Source organism: Amblyomma americanum, chromosome 1, assembly GCF_052857255.1.
Source record: "Amblyomma americanum isolate KBUSLIRL-KWMA chromosome 1, ASM5285725v1, whole genome shotgun sequence".
Classification (NCBI taxonomy): domain Eukaryota; kingdom Metazoa; phylum Arthropoda; class Arachnida; order Ixodida; family Ixodidae; genus Amblyomma; species Amblyomma americanum.
Genome location: NC_135497.1, coordinates 404,862,109 through 404,882,793, shown reverse-complemented (window position 1 = coordinate 404,882,793; position 20,685 = coordinate 404,862,109). Strand labels below are relative to the sequence as shown.

The 20,685-nt window shown below is 46.9% G+C and overlaps 1 pseudogene; it reads left to right on the top strand.

The window, feature by feature from the left end:
* The first annotated feature begins 365 nt into the window (after positions 1 to 365).
* The window catches only part of LOC144124035 (uncharacterized), a 67,778-nt pseudogene continuing 47,458 nt past the window's right edge, over positions 366 to 20,685 (top strand).

The following is a 20,685-nucleotide window of genomic DNA, read 5'->3' as shown; positions in this document are numbered from 1 at the left end:
AATTTGTTCCACGCGGCTGCCAGACCAATTTAGTGTGAGGGTGCTGAAGTATTATTCCGCTAAGGGTTGTAACAATAGTGCGGCAGGGGAAGGGATGCGCCTTGTCATGCCTTCCCGAAGGATTCTAGGCTCTAAAGAATGGATCCGGGGGGCGCACCTAGCCTTCGCGAGAAACCTTCTAGGTTCGAACGTTTATTGCGGCAATTTAATCGACAGCTACTGCGCCATAAATTTTTCTCTGTTGCGAATCTTCATCATGCCACTGAAACGACAGTGCCTCAAATCTGACGCTCTGCGGTACATAATGTCACGTACAGAGTTGGGCGGACGAAAATTCGTGAGGGCGAGGGTGAGGGAGTAAAGCCATGGTGAGGTGAGGGCGAGGGTTGGCAGCTATGATGAGGTTTGAGTTAAGGAGGGCGAAATTCACTGTTTGAGTGCGAGGGCGGTACCCCGAACTATACTCCGGGCTAACGCTTTTGTGTGTGCAGCCTGTTATGAATTCCCGTTTTAAAGCGCTACTTTTAAAGGTGAAGATTCCCGGGGAAAACGTAGTTTCTGCAATGTGGAGGTACATGAGGCGAACACAAACCGTGGGTGCCGGACGCCGTATCCGTCGTCGCGATGTACTACATAGCCGAAGAAAGCGCTCTTCGAACTCAAAAACCCTATTTTTGCAGACTGCGTAAAGTATCCGGCGAAACGCCCTGTGTAGTGCGCGAACAAGGGGCCACTGGCCGGGCCGTGCGGGTGGCTCCAGTTTCAACCGGAACCATGGTACCGGAGTCAATATTTTCATTATCTGCTCCGAGTCTGCCGATTGAACAGAGTGTAGAGTAAAACACGTAGAAATTATACATAGTAAGGCTGTTTAATTCCCAAGTTCTAGGCTTTCTTTGCCGGAACGAAGTCATATATTTCAGTTCAGTGAGATTTCACCGAATTCGCTGCACCGAAAAAAAAAGCTTCTTCGAAATTCCACTGTTAAGTCAATGTTTGTTGGCAGCGTTAGGTTAGATTTTTTTCATTCACGCTAGAGTGGTTCAGTACCGCTCATATCTTCTTTATTTCTTTCCCTGGTAAGACCTGTGGCTCCGTAATCGCGCGCTCGATTTCATGAACCAAAGTTCTAGCAGGGATGGTTGGCAACCGGCACTCAGCGTTTGTTTAAGACCTGTGACTGCGTAATCGCGCGCTCGATTTCATGAACCAAAGTTCTAGCAGGTTTGGTAGGAAACTGGCAATCAGAGTTTGTTTAAGGAGCAGACGTGCAAGAAAAAAATGACGGGCGCTTTAGCTTGGGGTTTCAGTCCTGTTTCAAATGGTTTCTCTTGACTTTCTATGCTGTTGCTTGGCCTTAACGTGCTTACTTTGGTTGATATATCTTATGATGTAAGTTTGCGTGATATTTCATCATTTTAGACGTGTACTGCTTTAGAATTGGTTATTCTCTGCATTCACAGACACCTGGGAGTCCTGATTCGGTTCCAAGCACAGAGGTGCAGCGGAAAACCTACGCGTCACTTCCTTGCTATGGCAGGTGCTGCCATCGGTGGTGCTTGTGAGACCTTTGTTGTTCCTGAGGAATCACTCGCGACTAATCATTAAATTGCACTGCCACGGAGGGCAGTTTGCTCACAAACCGATGGGAAGCTTGTGATGACGTCACAACGTTTCGTGACCAGGTGGCCGAAGGGCTAGAAGCAGGCTTCGGAGACAGACAACCACTTTTCAGCGGATCGGAAGCGCTAGCTAGAGCGCAAAAATGGCAATCACACGTAGCTTTCATTCCAGACTCGAGAAATTATTGATTACAATTATTCAGTCCAAATGCTGCATTTTAGCGAGCCCTTCGAGTTTCAAGTTGCCGCGATAATGTTTTATTTCAAGCAACAACATAAGAGCCCCACTGCGGCGGAAAGCCGGCATTGCACTGGAGGTAGACACTAAAGAAATAAAAGAAAAATTAAAGCTGTGGGAACGGGATCCGAACCCACGGCGGCGCTAAAATTCAGTTCCGCTGGCCGCAGCATTAGACCCCTACGCCGGCGCCACAGCTTTTTAAGGGTGATGTTTATTACATTGAAAATATATTTTATTTACATTGACTAAATTATTTACAAAGATTTTAGGACACGCCACGAAACACATCGCAAAGAGACACAGCAGAAGGGCAGTAGTCACGAGGTAAGGCTGAGCGCATCGCCAAGAAGAAGTACCTCTCCGGTTTTGAGTCGGTTGGTTCATACACATCCCCGAGATGAACAATCAGTTGGGAGAAATCTTAACACCCTGCCTGTACGAACCGCAAAGCTGTAGTGCGGTGCTTGCAATGTCGCGGACTTCGTCACGTATCCGCGTTCACGCGTGTTGTTTTTGAAAGTGCCAGTGTCTCATGCTGGAGTCTGAATGCGTGTTCTTCATCATCTTCTATCTGTGCGCGTCGAATCGTCATCAGACGCGCATGCAGCAAACCGGACGAAATGGTGGGAGATTCGAAGCAGTGAAATTCAGAAGACCCAGCGCCATGACAATGTCATTGGGTAATGGTAATTAAGGGACCTACAAAACTTCTTTGTTCGGTGTCTATTCTGTGCTTAGCACTTATTGTAACTGTCGTGGGAAACGCCACTGAATAGTTTTCTAAATATTCTTGCCGTACGACAACAACGCTCATTTATTTAAACAGGTCCTTTTAGCACAGTGGGCATGACAGCAGCAGACGAGGCGCCATGCTGAAGAATCCATTGTGCTTTGTTCTCCAGGTTAGTTATTCAAATCTGCACATTGCTACAGTGACGATAGCTTTCTAGTGGTGCTGGCCTGCCCACCGTGTGTTCAGCATTTCCTTTTTTGTGTGATTGTATTATCAAAAGATGTGTTGTCTTAATTGTGGCGGTGTTGACACAAATCCTGGTCCGATTGAAATACAAATGCAATCAGAATTGCTAGAAGGCCAGAGCAAGGTTAATTCAGCAATGGAGGGCCTGCAGGCGTCTCAAAACATAGCTGAGAATAATCTTTCCGGTTTAACTCAGCGAATTTATGGTATCGGGAAACAGTTGTCAGGCCTAAATGTCTTAGCCACGAAGGTAAAAGACATGGAATCGGCAATTACCGAACTTCAGGAGCAGCTTAGTACAGTTAGAACCAGATAGACGATTTAAAAATAGAGGGAGGAAAAATCGCCTAACCGTTTACGGAATAAAAAGGTTAGAGAGGCGACTAGCGATGAACTGTAAGAGGAAGTTATTGGCGTTTTTCTGGAACAACTAGGTTTAACAGTGAGTGGTGTCTTAAGGTGCCACAGTGTGGATAAAAAGGAAAGAAATGAAGCGCGACAAGTCATTTCTAAATTGCTTGAATTCCGTGAAAATATATCAATACGATCACGCCAGTAACTCAAAAACGCCAAAATCAGCTCAAAAGCCAAACAAAAAAATCTCAAAATTATTAGCTGAGGCCTTTTATAAACGAGTTAGGGGAATACAGAAACAACTGTGGAAAAGCTCTCAGGGAGAGAGGAAAGAGCGCGCCAAGCTTTAACGCTAATTTTTGATAGGCTAAACTTTGATAGCGTACTGTATGGTTGGGATGAAACGAAAGCTCCTCGCTTTAGGCTTTGCAAGAAATCAAACCGGCTCCAGACTAAGATATCTCAGACCCTGGAAATACTAAATATCATTTGCAGAAGTGTCCTAAACAAGAAAACTGAGTTGGAGGCTCTTCTGCGTTTTCAATACCATGAAATAGAGGTTTTGACAGAAAATTGCTTAACACTACAGTGTTTTACAGTGAATTCGTCCCCACTGGCTAAAATTCGTACCGAAAAGACCGTGATGGTGAAGGGGAAAGTGCCGGCATTCGGTTTAAATCCTTCCTGCGAATTTTATCATTACCTGGTGTACCCAATGTAGAGTGCATTTTTTTGTACAGCGTACTATGGAAATGTTAGATTTATTGGAGCAATGTAGAGGCCCCGCAACGCTACCGTTGCCGGATTAAACGAACTGAAAAAATATTTTTGCACGACTGGTAAAACCGATAATCGTATTATGCTGTCAAGATATTTTAATTTGCCGAAGTAGACACCTCAAATTTTTCAGTTAAAAGGCTTAACCCCCAAGGTGAAGCTATGTCGGGCATTGCTTTTGCCTTCGACTTATTGCTAAGTGTAGAAGAAAATACCATATTTCAGGGCAGTTCAACAACGCTCGACCTCTTTTTTGTTAAAGGATCTATTACTGCCAAAACAAATATCCAGATGGTAGATGGAACATCGGACCACAAAGCTGTACTACTCGCCACTGCAGACGCCGCTTTAGATAAGAAGCCTAAACATTCATCCTATCGAAACCTTTTTCGAGCGTTTCTCGTGATACATTACAAGTATCTCGGACTCTTGATCACTAATGATCTCACTTGGACTAAGCAGGTTTTCTACTTAATGGCTACGTTAATTGCAAGTTGTTCCTTCTGAGGAGGTCTTTGAGACATTCAACTCATTCTGTCTCACTACTCGCATACAGAAGCGAAATTCTGCCGATACTAGATTATGCATGCTTTATTTGGGACCCTTTCATGAAAACGTACGCTAATAAATTAAAATGGTGCAATGAAGAGCAGCTCGCTTTATTTATAATAGAGTTGGATGTAAGTCAGTGACAGAACTCTTAACTAAAGCGGATTGCCACCATTAAAGCAAAGAAACGGTGTGTCACGACTACAATTCCTCTTTCAACTTATTAAAGGCGACTATAAGACAGATCTCACGAGAATTTCTTTTTCTTCTGGCTACACCACTGGGCAAATGCATATCCGCAAAATAACGACATTTACCAGGCGTAATAAACGTTTTATTGTATTCTTTGCTTCCACGAACAGTAATTGAATCGAATCTCCTAACCAATGACCAACTTTCAGTATCATCTATGACGACATTTCTTTTGGGTATTTTTTTGTAATTGTGTTCTAAATGCTTATTTTCCAAAATTTTTAAGCTACGTTATTCTTTGTTCTTGTGTTGATTGCCTGTGTTATTACGATGTGTTTTCTAGTCTGTATCCAACCCTGTTAAAATCCCCAGTGGTCTTTGCATTATAAGAAAAATAAATATAGATAACAATGAAATGTTACAAGTGCATCTCACATGTATGCATGCAGTGCGTGCCAGAAGTAAAGCCAGAGTGACATTTTAGGTCTCTACTCGCAACAGTCTCGGTTTTGTGTCACGTAATAGTTCAAACAGCTCACACGCACGTACCCGCACACACACAACTGTATAAGCAACTAGCCTTGTCTTGTATGTTAACTCGGTAATATCGCTAGAAGTAACAGACTAGAAAATATAACTCGAATTTTAAATCGACTGTTAGTGAGTGTGAGGGTGAGGGAGCGCCGATGATGTGAGGGCGAGGGCGAGGGAGGGCAAGCAAATTTTTCGAATTGAGGGTGAGGGTGAGAAAGGCCTGGATAACTTTTGAAAATGAAGGCGCGGGAGAGGGAGAGACATAAATTGAAAATAGAGGGTAAGGGGAGAAAACTAAAAATGAAGATATTTGCGTATATTTGTGAGGGAGACGTTCTCGAAGACCTGAAGCCAGGCAGGAAGAAGCGGTTATTGCTGCTGTTGCTGTCCTCAATATCGCGGTCATGGCGGTCGATAAGCTATAGCTTAAGTGCGCAAGCGCTACATCATCTTCTTGCAGGTCAGCTGTGCGACGCCTAGCAATACAAGGTGGCAATATTCCCTAGAAAGCGCAAAACCAAAAGCATGACCGCCACGCTTTAGTGAAAAAGGGACCTAAACTAAGCCAAAATTACAGGCAACTTATGAAGAGCACTGTTTACTGCAAACCTTTGACTCTGTAGCACATATTAGTGCACATAAATGCAGAAAATATGAAGGTTAAACATGGCAGCATTTGTTCCAGGTGTAACTTCCCTGTCAAGAGACAGTCCGGAAATATTTCCACTGGTTCCAGCTTTTTCGCTGATTCAACCTCCGATAGAAAATCCTCTCGGAATTGAGGCGGAACAGAAATGCACATTGTAAACGCCCTCGTCTCCATTATTCCGAATTTGCAGTACATTCACCAAAGAAGCCGCCGGAAGTCAATATATATGCATGCTTGAACGGGCAGAAAAATAAATAAATCGTGTAATAGTTTTTTCATGCAAGCATGCGCAAATGTACGAAAATGTACGAAAGGTTATTCGCACATGCGCGAGACCACCAGAAAGTAACAACGTTGGCAATTTACTAACAGGCCAATGCCACGAGAATCGCGGTCCAGATCCCGTTCGTTGGAGCTACGCGCGCAAATCTGGCAGCGTAGTAACAATGCTCCAGTCACAAAAACTGCATGCTGCATACTGTTGGAGCGTTAGCCTCAACATCTCGCGTTTCGGGTCTCAGCGTTATACATCGTCATCATCATAGCCATCATCATCATCATCAGCCTGACTACACCCTGACTATGCAGGGTAAAGGCATCTCCCATGTCTCTCCAATTAAACATGTCCTTTGCCTGCTACGCCCACCCTATGCCTGCAAACTTCCTTATCACAGCAGCGCATCTAAACTTCTGTGGCCCCCTGCTACGCTTGCCTTCTCTTGGACTTCACTCCGTTCCCCTTAAGGACCAGCGGTTATCTTGCCTTCGCGTTACATGCCCTGCTAAAGCCCATTTCTTCCTTTTGATTTCGACTAGGACGTCATTACCATGCGTTTGTTCCCTCACCGACTCCTCCCGCTTCCGGTATCTTAACGTTACGCCTATCATTTTTATTATTATGGCTCGCTGCGTAGTCATTAACTCAAGCTGAACCCTCTTCGCTAGCCTCCATGTTTCTGCCCGGTAGGTGAGTACCAGTATAATAGAGGTGTTGTACACTTTTCTCTTTAGGGATATTGGTAACCTGCTATTCATGATCTGAGAAAACATCCCATATGCGCTCCACCCCATTCTTATCCTACTAGTTAGTTCTCTCTCATGATCCGGATCAGCTGTCACTACCTGCCCTAAGTAGACGTATTCCGTTACCACTTCCAGCGCCTCGTTGTCAATTGTGAGCTGCTGTTCCAGACTCCAGAATATAACTTTGGTTTTCTGCATGCTAATTTTTAGACCCACTGTTCTGCTGTCTAACTCATTGATTACGATTTGCAGTTCATGTCATGAGTGACTCAGCAAGGCGATGTCATCAGCGAACCGTCGATTGTTTAGGTATTTTCCGTTAACTCTTATCCCCAACTGTTCTCAATTCAGGTCAAAGAATACCTCCTGTAAACAGGCGTTTAATTGCATTGGCGAGATCGTGTCTCCTTGACTGACGGCATTTCTCATTGGAATTTTATTGCTGACTTTGTAGAGGACTATGAGTGGAGTTCCTATATATATCTTCCAGTATTTTGACATAATGCTTTTCTACACAATGATCCCGCAATGCCTGTATGACTGCTGAGGTTTCCACTGAGTCAAATGATGATGATGTGTGAGGGCTTAACGTCCCATATCGACTCAGGCTATGAGGGACGCCGTAGTGAAGGGCTCCGGAAATTTCGACCACCTGGGGTTCTTTAACGTGCACTGACATTGCACAGTACACGGGCCTCTAGAATTTCGCGTCCATCGAAATACGACCGCCGCGGCCGTGATCGAACCCGTGTCTTTCGGGTCAGCAGCCGAGCGCCAGAACCACTGGACCACCGCGGCGGCTCCACTGAGTCAAATGATTTCTCGTAATCAAAGAACGCTATATATAGGTGTTGGTTACATAATGCGCATTTCTCAATAACTTGAATGATAGTGTGAATATGATCTATTGTGGAATATCCTTTACCAAAGCCAGCCTCATTGTTATTAAATTCTAAGGCTGCCCTGACTCTATTAGGGATTGCTTTCGTAAATACGTTGTAGGCCACGCACATTAGACTGATTGGTCTGTAATTTTTCAAGTCGTTGCCGTCTCCTTTCTTATGAATTAAGGTTATATTTGCGTTCTTCCAAGCTTCTGGTACGGTCAAAGGGATTAGGCATTGCATATACAGGGTGGCAAGTTTTTCTTGGAGAATCTCCGCTCCGTCCTTCAACAGATCTGCTGTTACCTCATCCTCTCGAGCTCTTTTCCCCCTTTTCATTGCTCCTAAGGATTTCTTTACTTCTTCTCTCGTTAGTGAAGAAATGACGCATTGCTGTGCGCTACTGTCTCTATCATTAACGTTCTGATTACATTGGTTACTGTATAGATTTGTGTTGAACTCTTCGGCTACATTAACTATCTTATCCATATTTCGAATGACATTGCCCCCCTTGTCTCTTAACGCATACATCTGGTTTCTGCTTATGCTTAGTTTCCCCTGCATCGATTTTAGGCTACCTCCGTTCTTTGGAGCATGCTCGATTCTCTCCTTATTAAACTTCCCTATGTCGGCTACCCTTCCGTTTATTTAATAACTTCGATACCTCTGCCAGTTGCATTCTATCTGCAGGGTTAGACGCCGTCATGATTTGACGCTTCTTAATGGGAAGTTTCGTCTCATGAGATAGCTTGCAACTATCCTGTCGAACCGTCCTACCGCCTACTTGCAATGCGCACTCCGTAATGATAGCTGTCAGATTATCGTTCATTGTATGAACATTAAGGTCGTCTCCCTCATTTAAAGCTGAATATGTCCTGCAGCGATATGATGGATTCCTTTATTTTGCTCTTACCGCTAGCTCGTTAATGAACTTCCTCTTCACTAGCTTCTTCCGTTCCTTCTTGAAGTGTAAGCTAATTCGAGACTTTACCATTCTGCGGTGGCTACAATGAACCTTTCCGAGGACGTCCACATCCTCAGCGATTCCAGGTTGAGTGCATAGTATGAAGTCAATTTCATTTTTAGTCTCATCAATGGGGCTCTTCAAGGTACATTTCCTGTTCTCTCGTTTGCGGAAGAAGGTAGTCATGGTCCGTAAATTATTTTTATCTGCGAACTCTACTAATAGCTCTTCTCTGTTCACCCATAGTCGCCTACCGCCTGGTCGCTAGCCTGCTTCTTGCCCACCTTCGCATTGAAGTCGCCCATCAGTGCAGTGTACTGTGATTTTAGTTTGCTAATTGCCGATTCCGCGTCTTGATAGCAGCTTTCAGCGGTCTGGTCATCATGACTGGATGTAGGCGCGTAGGCCTGCATCACGTTCAGCTTGTACCTCATATTAAGGCTAGTTACGATAGCTGCCACCCTTTCGTTGATTCTATAGAGCTGCTCTACGATGCCAGCTATATCCTGACAAATGAGGAATCCCCCACGAAGTTCTCGTATATCCGCTAATCCGCGATAGCACAGTATGTGCCCGTCCTTTAGTGCTATATATGCGCCTCACCTATCCGTCTAACTTCACTAAGTCCTCCGACATCCCATTTAAATGCCCGCTATTTCCTCGAATAACATGCTAGTCAATCGGGCGGCTAATCGCCTGTACTCAGCTAATTAATATGAAATGCACGCCGGAAAGCAACACCGGAGCTACACAGCGCTCGTCGCAGCGAATCACCTTCGCATTGGGGTCGGTTTCCGCCTCCCTCAGCGCCTCGGAGGGGCCGCCACTGGTGGCCGCTCCGTAACCGCTCCGCGGCTACCGCGGCTGCGACCGCCGTTCACGCGGAAGTAGAACGCCCGCGCTCGCTCTCAGTTCAGCCCGTGTCAGTGGTGACCGTCAAGCCTTTATATTTCACCGGTTACGCGCAAAGACCGGGTAGTCAGCCCCTTTGCCATATGAGAAATCAGAAACAACAGATTAACGTTTGCGCGCTCTCTCCTTTAGCCCGACTGTGTATGGCCGAAAGTATCCTTCGAGCTCAGACGTCAACATGTTCTACCCTTATATTTGGCTAAAAATCAAGGCTATCAGTCTCTCTAGTTTGTCTTCCGGCAGTTCTGAATGAGTGTATAGAATGATATGCGACGTGTAACACTGGGAATGCAAGTTTCAAAGAATGAAGGATTCTGCGGCGTAACTCTAGCTCCTAAAATCTCAAGCGCAGCTGCTTTAATTTTGCACAGCAGCGGAATTAGCTAGAATTCATGGCGCTCCTCAGGAAAACGCATCATGTCAGTCGCAAAAGAAACTGGTATAGACGGAACCCAACCCTGGCCGCAGAGGAGGACGTTGCACGCAGGCGACGTCCAAGATATCCTTTTTGGAAAGGCATTTTGAAATTTGCAGCGTCTGACGACTGCCCCTCCCACCCGATGACAACGCAAATATTAAGTCAGATGTTGACAGTAACTGCAAGCACGAACTAGCTGCCAACAAAGCAAAATTAGTTCGGAACTGCGCTCTGTCTATAAAATTGGATTTCACGAGCGAACATACTTATCTGACAGGCCATGACTATACCAGCAGCTTTTCATTATTTTCCTGCATTTCACAGCGTCGTCATCGCTTTCAATAAACCTCCCGAGAGCATGAACTTTCCTCACGTGATTCAAGAAACGTAGTAGCACCACATAAAGAAGTTTTCCGCAACCTAACAGAGTTTCACCGATAAAACGTCACAGTAATCTGCGTTATACAAGCTGGCTTAGATTAGAATGTAAGGAACTAAACATTAAGATTTGCGATGATTACCTATTAATAAAAGTCCCTGAATTTTAAAAAAAAAGAGGGCATTGGACATCCAAAAATGGCTTATCTGAGATCTTTTACAAGTATACTTAAACAAAATATTTTAGGTATATTCAGGACACGCCACCGGTTGAATATACGTGGACCAAAAAAAAATTGCGCTCTTTATGGTAGCTGATGTCACTCATGGGAAATGCATAATTTCTGAAATTGCAATACTTAGTACACGTCAATATCTGTGGTATCATACGCTGCTTGTATTGGTTGCTTCTGTTAACGTTAGTAATTCCAGAATGACGACCAGAAAGCTTGCGCCCAACTCGAAAACTGTTTATGGGGCGAACTTGTGTCCTCAAACAGAAAGCACGCAGTTCGGCGCCGCAGCGATAAAACAAGTGCTCGGTGAGAGGAGTTGGATGATCTCCCTCGGCCTTGAAAATTTAATGGTGACAAGGAACGTGAAATATTAGACGCCTAATGCGGATACGACAATATTGAACATGAAGACAGACTTGCTCGCGGCTACAGTCATTCCGGAGAAATCTGGTGGCCTACCGTTTGACAAACAAAGAAGGAAAGGCCGCGTGCCATTGTCTTAGAGCAGAGAAAAATGCATTACTATGTTTCTTGACACTTGCGTGCACAATAGTAAGAATTATTTTGAGGTAGCGACACACGCGTCTCGTTTAAGGAAGTTGTGACGTATATGAGGATGAAAATAAGTACATTCATGACTTGCGGAAAGCGATACCTTCGTAATTAAGTACTATATATATTTGTCAGCAATCAATCTTTTTGACACTTCAACGTTAGTACACATGAGTCTGACTTTCAACTCTACCAGTATCGTCTCAAACCACCAGCTACGGCGGTATCAGATTTACGGCTCACGCGTCGTTGAGAATTTTCTCTGCGATATAGTGGATTTATATGGGACGAGCGCGAAATTTCGTTCTCTGAGTTTTCACTCTATTCCCCACAGCATTAACGTGTCAGTTAATCACGTACCAGGAGACATAGGAGAGAAAGTTATCAGAGTATTTCCTTTAAGATTTAAAACCATAAATGCTCGATATATTTCTGAGGATTGGGAGAGTGATTCCTCATTTCAAATGTTTTCATCGAGCAAAGTTTGAGATGAAGAATCTGTGCACATCGTACCGTGTTGAAGATACGCAGCTTAAGCATCTGCATTTTGTTTTCTTTGATTTCGGTGCTGCGCGCCATGAACCAGCGGGCTACACCACAAAACCAGGAAAAAGCCACCCGCCGCCGCAGATGCAGGCGTGGAGCCAGCGGTAGGGTCGTTGCGCCTCTAGCGGTGGTGGGCGGCGTACCTCCCGGACAAAACACCCATTGCTTTCGCGGCGAATGCGAAGGCCTTATTCTTAGAGCGCGCGCGCGCTCCCCTTGAGACCGGCCGTGGTGCGTGTTTCTGCGCGAATGCGTAGAAATTTATTAATGCTTAAATCGGCGAACGCTTGTTTTTCGCGAGCTATGTGCAGTTGTGACTTCTGACAAAGAACGCTCAGTTGCCGCAGTCAATAAAATGTAAAGGATACCGGGGATGCAATAGGGGCCGTCTCATGCGTGGAAAATCTCCCTACCACACGGGCCCTTATATGCGGCAAGCGTAGCTGATTGGACGCGTTGGTATACCATGACGAAAACTGCAGCACTCGAAACAGAGGACAAAACGAAGAGGACACCGCATGCGCAAACTCAAATGATTTCTATTCAAGGCATATGCAAGTTTTTGTACACTACGAGAACGTGAACAGCCCACAATCGTATCTTACAGCAAGTCACTCTCTGCCGCACCTTCTACGTTTTGTTCGCAGCATCCAGAAAGACAATCTCCTTCCTTGATAGCGAAAGAGAATGAGCGCTTCACACAATCCTTTTTCTAGTTTTATTATTTGTCTAGCTTCTTTGCTTCCCGTGTTAGCTGTTTCTAACTCCTGTTTACAACTTTGCATTCACCGAGCATCACACTGCATACACCTGGCTTGCACTGTTGTCAGTGTTCAGCAAGGTTTCCTTAGGTGGCCACTGGGGCAAGCGCCGTTGACGTCATCTGCACGCGTCTGGCTTTATTTCATTTTGCGCGCCTAATTCCCTTCGCCCACTAAAGAACTAGAGCTCAGACCAAATCCTTCATCAACTCCATCATACTCAACAGGAGGTACCTCACATGCCACGAATTTAACTCCAAGCACCGTAAGGTGCCCAACACCGTGCGCCACATGATGTGGGCGCGCGACCGCACCGAGGTACCACTCGAACAAGAACAATTTGACGAGCATTGGGAGGTTCGGCCAAACAACCCCGACCCCGAGGTTCAGCCCATGCTGGTGGGCTGGGCGCGGCGAAAGGTCAGGGCCCACCGCCTCCTGGACTGCGGACGCCGCCGCCTAGAGCGAATGTCCTATTTCAGCGCTAGCTGTCGTCTTCGTTCTCAACTCTCGTGCAGCCATCCCCCCCTTCTTGTCCCTCCCGCTTTCTTTATCGACGTCTAATGGAGCGTGCTTGCCTACGGTCACGTGACTACCTTGTGCGCGCAGCTCCGGCCTCGCGCCTCGTCAAGGCTTTATCGTCAAGGTAGGGCGCGGAACAAGACGCCGCCGAAAGCCTCTTAACTCCTTTCAGGAACATACCGCAAAGTTCGTCAACCCCACCCTCGAAGGTTTACATCCCAGTTTTCTTCTCTGGCGATCGTTAAGAAGCGCAAGTCGTCTTTGACCTCTCTTGAAGTGACAACAACTTTTCAACAAATCCAGTGCAGTCGACAACATCACGAAACGCGCAGGGGTGTAGAGTTCATCACGTAGTGAAGTTAGTCATCATAAGTCATCGCCTTGACTCCATTCTCGAGAATCGTGCCACGGTGACATACATTGAAAATTAAAAAAAGGGAGTTAAACAGTTACTTTCAGCCGGGTTGCTCTGCGCCGTTATCACGTCAGTTGATGAAGCGCTGCTTCGGGAAACGAAAACACACGTGAAAGAACCAATGCGTGCAGAAGAATGCGGTTGAACTTGAAGTGGCTCAGCCACCGCGGTGGCTCAGTCGTTATGGTGCTCGTCTGTTGACCCGAAAGACGCGGGGTCGATCTCGGTAGCGGCGGTCGCATTTCGATGGAGATGAAATGCTTGATGTTCGTAGAGTGTGCGATGTTAACGCACGATAACGAACCCCAGGCGTCCCGAATTATGCGGAGTCTTTCACTACGGCGTCCTACATAGCTTCAGTCGATTTGCGATTTTAAACCGTATACACTATATTAAACCAAACCAAACCAAATCTAAGTGGTTCCTTATGAGCACAAGATCGCCCGTCACGTAATGAAAGTGGGGAACAGACGTGGCATAGCTGCCGTGTTTTCTGCTTCTCAAAAGTTTCCGAACTTTGCTTACCCATCTCAAGCGATGAAAGATAGGGTGGATGCCAGAAAAAAACAAACTCGCTATGCAGTTTTTGAATTTCTTCCACTGAGGTCGTGTATGAAATTTCGTTGACTTGCATGCAGGAGGCCCATGCACGCCGCATTGGACGGTGCATTAATGATCGCGCACGTTACACTCGGCACAGAGTGGCCAAGAAGCGCCATTATCACGTCATTCCGCCCACTGGAGAAGATGTGAACCATGGTAACCGTTGATAACGATCGTAGTTAGAAACTATGACGCAAGAGCACGGGAGCTGCCGACAGCCTGTTAAAAAAAAAGGAGAGCAAGTGAACGTATCAACGGCATGTCGACGGCTCTCTTAAGGTCTGGACTGACGGATCTGGAATGGTTCGCGTGAAAGTGTTTTGATTCCGGGAATGTTTTTCGAGCATGAAGCGTTTTTATCTCCTGCTTATATCTGCTGGCCTGGCCCGCAAGGAATTCAAAATGACAGTAAGCGCTTGTAAAATGTGGTTCTTACGTATCTGTGTGTATCTTGTCAGTGCGCGCTACCATCTTCTGAAATCAGCAGGCAGGAAAGTGCAAAAGCTATTACGTTCACTTGCACGCATTTCGCTGACTGCAAGGCAAGCATACTATCAGGTTAAAAGAAACGGAAGTAACACTTAATCACCAAACGAAGCAGTCGGGCGAAATAGTAGGCTTTCTCGTAGTGTAATGGTCCCCACAACACCATGCACCCACCACCACAGAAAACATGACCAAACTTGTTATGCATAACGTCATTTTGTCATTCAGTTTGTGAACTATAGGTAACACTGATCAGAAGCCTAACTATAGGGTTAAGCGCCCGTAACTTGTTGATAGTTTTTTCGTTTGGCCGCTGCGGTGTCTCAGTGACTGAGGCTTCCCGGCTGCTGTCCCGAAAGACGAGGGCTCTATCCTGGCCGCGTGATGAAATTATGGTGGAGGCAAAATTCTATAAGCCCGTACACTGTGCGATGTCAGTGCACGTTAAAAAACCCCAGGTGGTCGAAATTTCCGGAGCCCTTCACTACAGTGTCCCTCATAGCCTGAGTTGCTTTGGGACGTTAAACACCCATAAACCAGTCCAAACCGTTTTCGTTTGGTAGATGCCCAGGCCTAGCAGGGAAATATATTTACAGCAGAAGTTTTGCATCTTTGCAGCTGTTTTGTAAAGTATAAAGTATTTACTGTTTTTAATGTTCTATTCATGAAGGGCGCTTCTTAACAATGTCGCTTCTTAAGATTGCAAAGTGGGTAGACAAAAATTTCAACCTTTTTTTTTAACTACTGACACAGAGGGTGGTTAAGTGCCTTCTTGACCGAAATTTACTGTTACTGCTGAAAACACATCTAACAAGCACAGTCGAGCCCAGATATATGGTATTATTGTTTATATCCAACAGTCAGAACATCCACAGTGAAAATCCCATACAGAAGTATGGCGCTACTGTTCGCGTATATCGGACTCGCGTTCAGTGAAACTTTCCGAACATCGAACTACGCGCCGCGTCCTCTGATAGGGGCTCTCAATAAAGGTGCAGCGTTTCTGGGATGATGAGGTACGGCTCTTCATGAATATCCTCCAGCAAAAGTTTTTCAGTACGTTCTGTAGAATCTTGGTTATCTGTTGTCAAATTAAAATTTCTGCGTGTTCGCGCCATTCCTTCTCATATTGTCACTTTTTGGACGCTCTAAGGTCGGCGCTCCTCCGTGGGTCTCAGCAGCGACGGACGCGCACGGGAACACACCGTGGAGCGGAGCTTCCTGACCGACCGGAGCGATGCTGCTGACGGGCCGCGACTAGCCGCGGTAATCCTAGCTGTGCGACGCCTGAAATCTAACAAGTCACCATCTCTGAACAGAATTATGCAGGAACGTGCGACGGAGGGTGGCGCGAGCATGGAAAATTCTCGGGCAAGAACTCGTTAACTTTTCCGCGAGATTGTAGGGCGCGTTAACAATTAGTCTCCGGTGAGTAGAGTTTGGTTTGTTTTGTATCTCTTTAGGGGTAATTTCTTACTGCGAGTGCATTACTTTGCTTATTGTGCGAAAACCTGCCGTCGTCAGAAACCCGTGGCAGAAACGCGGCCCGTGAATGATGTCATCACCCCTTCTGGAGCAATAGGCCGTCAAAGCGCAAGGGTAGATATAGAACGGCAGGTCTTTCGCGGTGAATAGAACTGCAGGCTTGGGGGGCCCCTTCCTCCTCACTGCAGTGGTTATACAACACCCTCTTAACTGGATAACAAATCAGATTGCGGTCAAGATTGGGGCGGCTGGAGCACTCCCTCGCGATGACTGGGCGACGGGTCGCCGTCCCGACCGACTTGATATAGAATATGTACACTGTGGCATGTCGGCTTCGAGAGGTGTGTCAGGCAGGAAACGCGATGCCCACTGTCGTATTTGTGCAAACGCGGATTATGCAGTGTTCATCGTCCGACGTTGAATCGCTCGCGTCTACAACTTTGCCGCACGTTTATTTAAATGGGCGTTTACCACCAACCCCAACGACGACAATAACAATCACGCACACGCACCTAACTTAATTTCGACATTGCATTTATCAAGATATGTTTACTATATATGTTTCTAGTGTGGCACTCAGTGACAGGACGTTTTGCACTCCTCAGTGAGACTATACTGCGCGAATATTTACGACTTTTTCTCCTAACTTCTCCCTCGCAACGTGTAGCGCCGCGGCGGCGGTGTTCAAATGAGGGCGTAATATAAAACGCATATGTGTGCTGTGCGATGCCAAAGCACATTAAGGAACCGCGTGTGGTCGAAATTTGTGCGGAGCCTTCCACTAAGGCGTCTCTTAGCCCCTGCGCAGCTATCGGACGTAATACGCCGCACACAGTATGGGGCATAATTGTGGCTGGACCCGTTTATCACTGATAATGAAGTGTTTCATAATCACTTCCGCGCTTATCAAAACAATAGGGCACGTATTGGTGCAGGGTTTTTTCTTAGTTGATTCATCTTAACGATCAACTTCATTAAATATTGGACAAGATACCGTTTGATTAGCCTGGAGCAATGAGACCCTTGCTAATAATATAACATTTATTGTTGAAGCATTACATCGCACATCACAATCTGATGCGACTGCTTTGCAGCGGCTGTACGGGATCATCGAATCATCGGAATATCGGATCATCGGAACACAGGATGTACGGAACATAGGATCAGATAATTGCTGCCAGCGATTTAAACCTACCGAGCTTGAACTGCTGTAATGAACCTGTGTAACTATAACTGACTGCCGTGAAAATTTGGAAATGAAAAACATTGTTGACACTTTCGCCTACATGCAATTCGTGACTCACCTGTTTTTTTCGATGCTCTCGATTGTGTCCCGGGTGTAAGTGACCATCTTGTTGTCGTGGCTAGCATTAACTATGCGCTCAAACGAAATAAGACACGCGAATAGAGGAAGATATTTTGTTTAATAAGGGTTACTAGTCTGCAGTTTCTCAGCAACTATTTACTAATTTTTCTGTTTTCTATTTGCAAAAATGCTGATGTAAAACTGTGGTCTCTTTTTCAAAGAATAAAAGATTGAACTGACGGAAAGTGTTCATTCAGATAGGCTGAAAATTACAAAAATCCATGTGTAATGCCTAATATTATGTGAGTAATAAGGAAATGAAAACTTTTATATCTCCCATTTGCAAGAACACAAAGTAGTTACTAGCTCGACGGGTTAGTCGAATAAACTAATAAATGTAATGAAAGGGGGTTTAATAGCTCAGGCACCACCAGAACTAAGAAGGCAGAACCAGGCGCAGAACGAGGCCTTCTAGGCGTCCGCGGTTATTCTAGAGCTCGGCAGCAGCACGCGCTCAGCGATAGCACTGCCGCTACCTCGTTGTCACATCTTCGTCTTTACAATGGCCCCCGGGGATGAAAGGAGCCACCCTGGCGACTCAAGGCGTAGTGCAGATCAAGGGGTCATGGTAAGGCTTGAGGCGACTGACATGCACCGTTTCACGGCCACGACGGCGAAGGTCAGAGGAGGGTGTCAGTGGTTCGACGACATAGTTCACACGGGAAAGGTTGAGAAAGAACACGGTAAGGGCCTTGATATTTGGCTTGGAATTTGGACGACAGGCCAGGAGAGCCAACAGGGATCCAGAGCCAGACAAGTGAGCCGGGGGAAAGGGGTACGTGAGTTTGACTACCGGAATCCCGACGCTATTTTTGTCGATTCTGGTCAGCGGACGTGAGAGAACGGGCGAGCTGGCGGCATTCCTCGGCATACTTGTCAATTTCAGAAGCAGTTGCGCAGTCAGATGCATCAAGATGGTAGGGAAGAATGGTGTGAAGCATGCTTGTAGGTTCGCGGCCGTAAAGAAGAAAGAACGGAGAATAGCCTGTGGTGGACTGGACGGCGGTATTATATGCGTAGGTGACGAACGGACTGGTCGGGACTGATATACATGGTTAGCATGTCACCGAGTTTCCGGTTAAACCGTTCAGTGAGGCCGTTGGTCTGAGGATGGTACGCTGTGCAGGTTCTGTGAGTGCAGATGCGCCTGGACAACCTCGGATAAAAACACATGGTCGCGGTCGCTCGGAAGCTCACGAGGGGCGCCGTGGCGGAGAAAGAAGAAGGTCACGTCTCGCGCTATAGCCGCAGGAAGAGCCGCCGTTTCAGCATAGCGCGTGAGATGGTCTATGGCGACTATAACCCAACGGTGACCCGAAGGGGTAGAGGGCAGGGGCCCGTAAAGGTCGATGCCGACGCGATCAAAGCGACGGGCAGGGCAAGGTAATTGCTGCGATGGGCCAGAAAAGCGTTGTGACGGAGACTTGCGGCGTTGGCACGCAATGCATGAGTGAATGTACTTGCGTAAAAAGCTGTACATTCCACGCCAGTAGTACCGGGGCCGAAGTCGAGTGTAGGTTTTCAAAACACCAGCATGAGCAGTCTGGGGGTCGGCATGGACAGAGGCGCAGACTTCAGCTCTTAGTTGGCGAGGGATGACGAGGAGCCATTTTCGACCGTCGGGCATGTAATTGCGACGATAGAGGAGACCGTCATGCAGAGTTAAGTGGCGGTCTTGTCGCCGAAGTGAGCGAGAGGCAGCTGCCGTAGGGGGCCCAGACAGATGGTGCACGAGAGATGTAATCCAGGGGTCCTTGCGCTGTTCCACAAGCATGTTTACCGGGCGCAACGAGGACAGCTCGGAGTCAATGCTCGAGATCGTCGCAGTGTCGGAAGGCAGCGGAGACCGGGAGAAGGCGTCAGCGTCAGAGTGCTTACGGCCAGAGCAATAGACGACTCGAATGTCGTACTCCTGGAGGCGCAGAGCCCAGCGGCCAAGGCGTCCCGATCGATCCTTCAACGATGACAGCCAGCACAAAGCGTGATGATCGGTGATTACGTCAAAGGGGCGGCCGTAGAGGTATGGTCGGAATTTGGTTATCGCCCACAAAATGGCCAAGCATTCTTTTTCTGTGACGGAGTAATTGATCTCGGCCTTGGACAGCGTGCGGTTCGCATAGGCGACAACGTATTCTGGAAATACAGGTATTCGCTGGGCGAGCACAGCACCAATTCCCACGCCACTAGCATCCGTGTGTACTTCTGTCGGGACGTTAGGGTCGTAATGGCGAGGGAATGGGAGGTGAAGTAAGGAGTCGACGTAGGGTAACAAAAGCTTCATCGCACTCAGAGGACCATGACGACAAGGAGTTCTGGCTTGAAGCCGCGTCAAAGGCGAAATGATTGTAGCGAAATTTCGGATGAAGCGCCGAAAGTAGGAACAGAGGCCAATGAAACTCCGCAGTTTTTTGAGAGTAGAGGGCTTTGGAACGTCGGCAACAGCGCGAAGCTTTGCCGGATCCGGAAGGATGCCCGCTTTGGATACGACATGGCCGAGTACGGTCAGTTGGCGTGCGCCGAAGTGGCATTTCTTCAAATTTAGTTGCAGGCCGGCGGCGGTGAGGCAGGTCAACACTTGGCGCAGACGAGTCAGATGTGTGGAGAAGTCGGCCGAGAAAACAACGATGTCGTCGAGGTAGCAAAGACACGTCTTCCAGCGCAAGCCGCGCAATACGTTATCCATCATGCGTTCGAATGTTGCGGGGGCATTGCAAAGACCAAATTGCATGACGTTAAATTCGTATAGTTCGTTGGGCGTGACGAAAGCAGTTTTTTCACGATCGCATTTGGACATGGGGATTTGTCAGTATCCAGAACGCAGATCCAGGGACGAAAAGAATTCCGCACCTTGCAGACAATCGAGGGCGTCATCGATGCGTGGTAAAGGATAAACGTCTTTCCTAGTTATTGTGTTTAGGCGGCGATAATCCACACAGAATCTTATGGAGCCATCTTTCTTTCGAACCAGCACGACCGGGGATCACCAAGGGCTGTGCGACGGCTGTATAATCCCACGCTCGAGCATGTCGTCCACTTGCTCGTTGAGGACTCGACGCTCTGTCGCTGACACGCGATATGGGCGCTGTCGCAGAGGTGGATGGGAGACGGTATCGATGGTATGGTGGACATGTGAAGAACGCCCGAGGTGAGACTGGCACGCGTCAAACGATGAACGAAATTGGTGTAACAGGTGGCACAGCTGGTCACGGTAGGCAGAAGTGAGATCTTGATCGATGG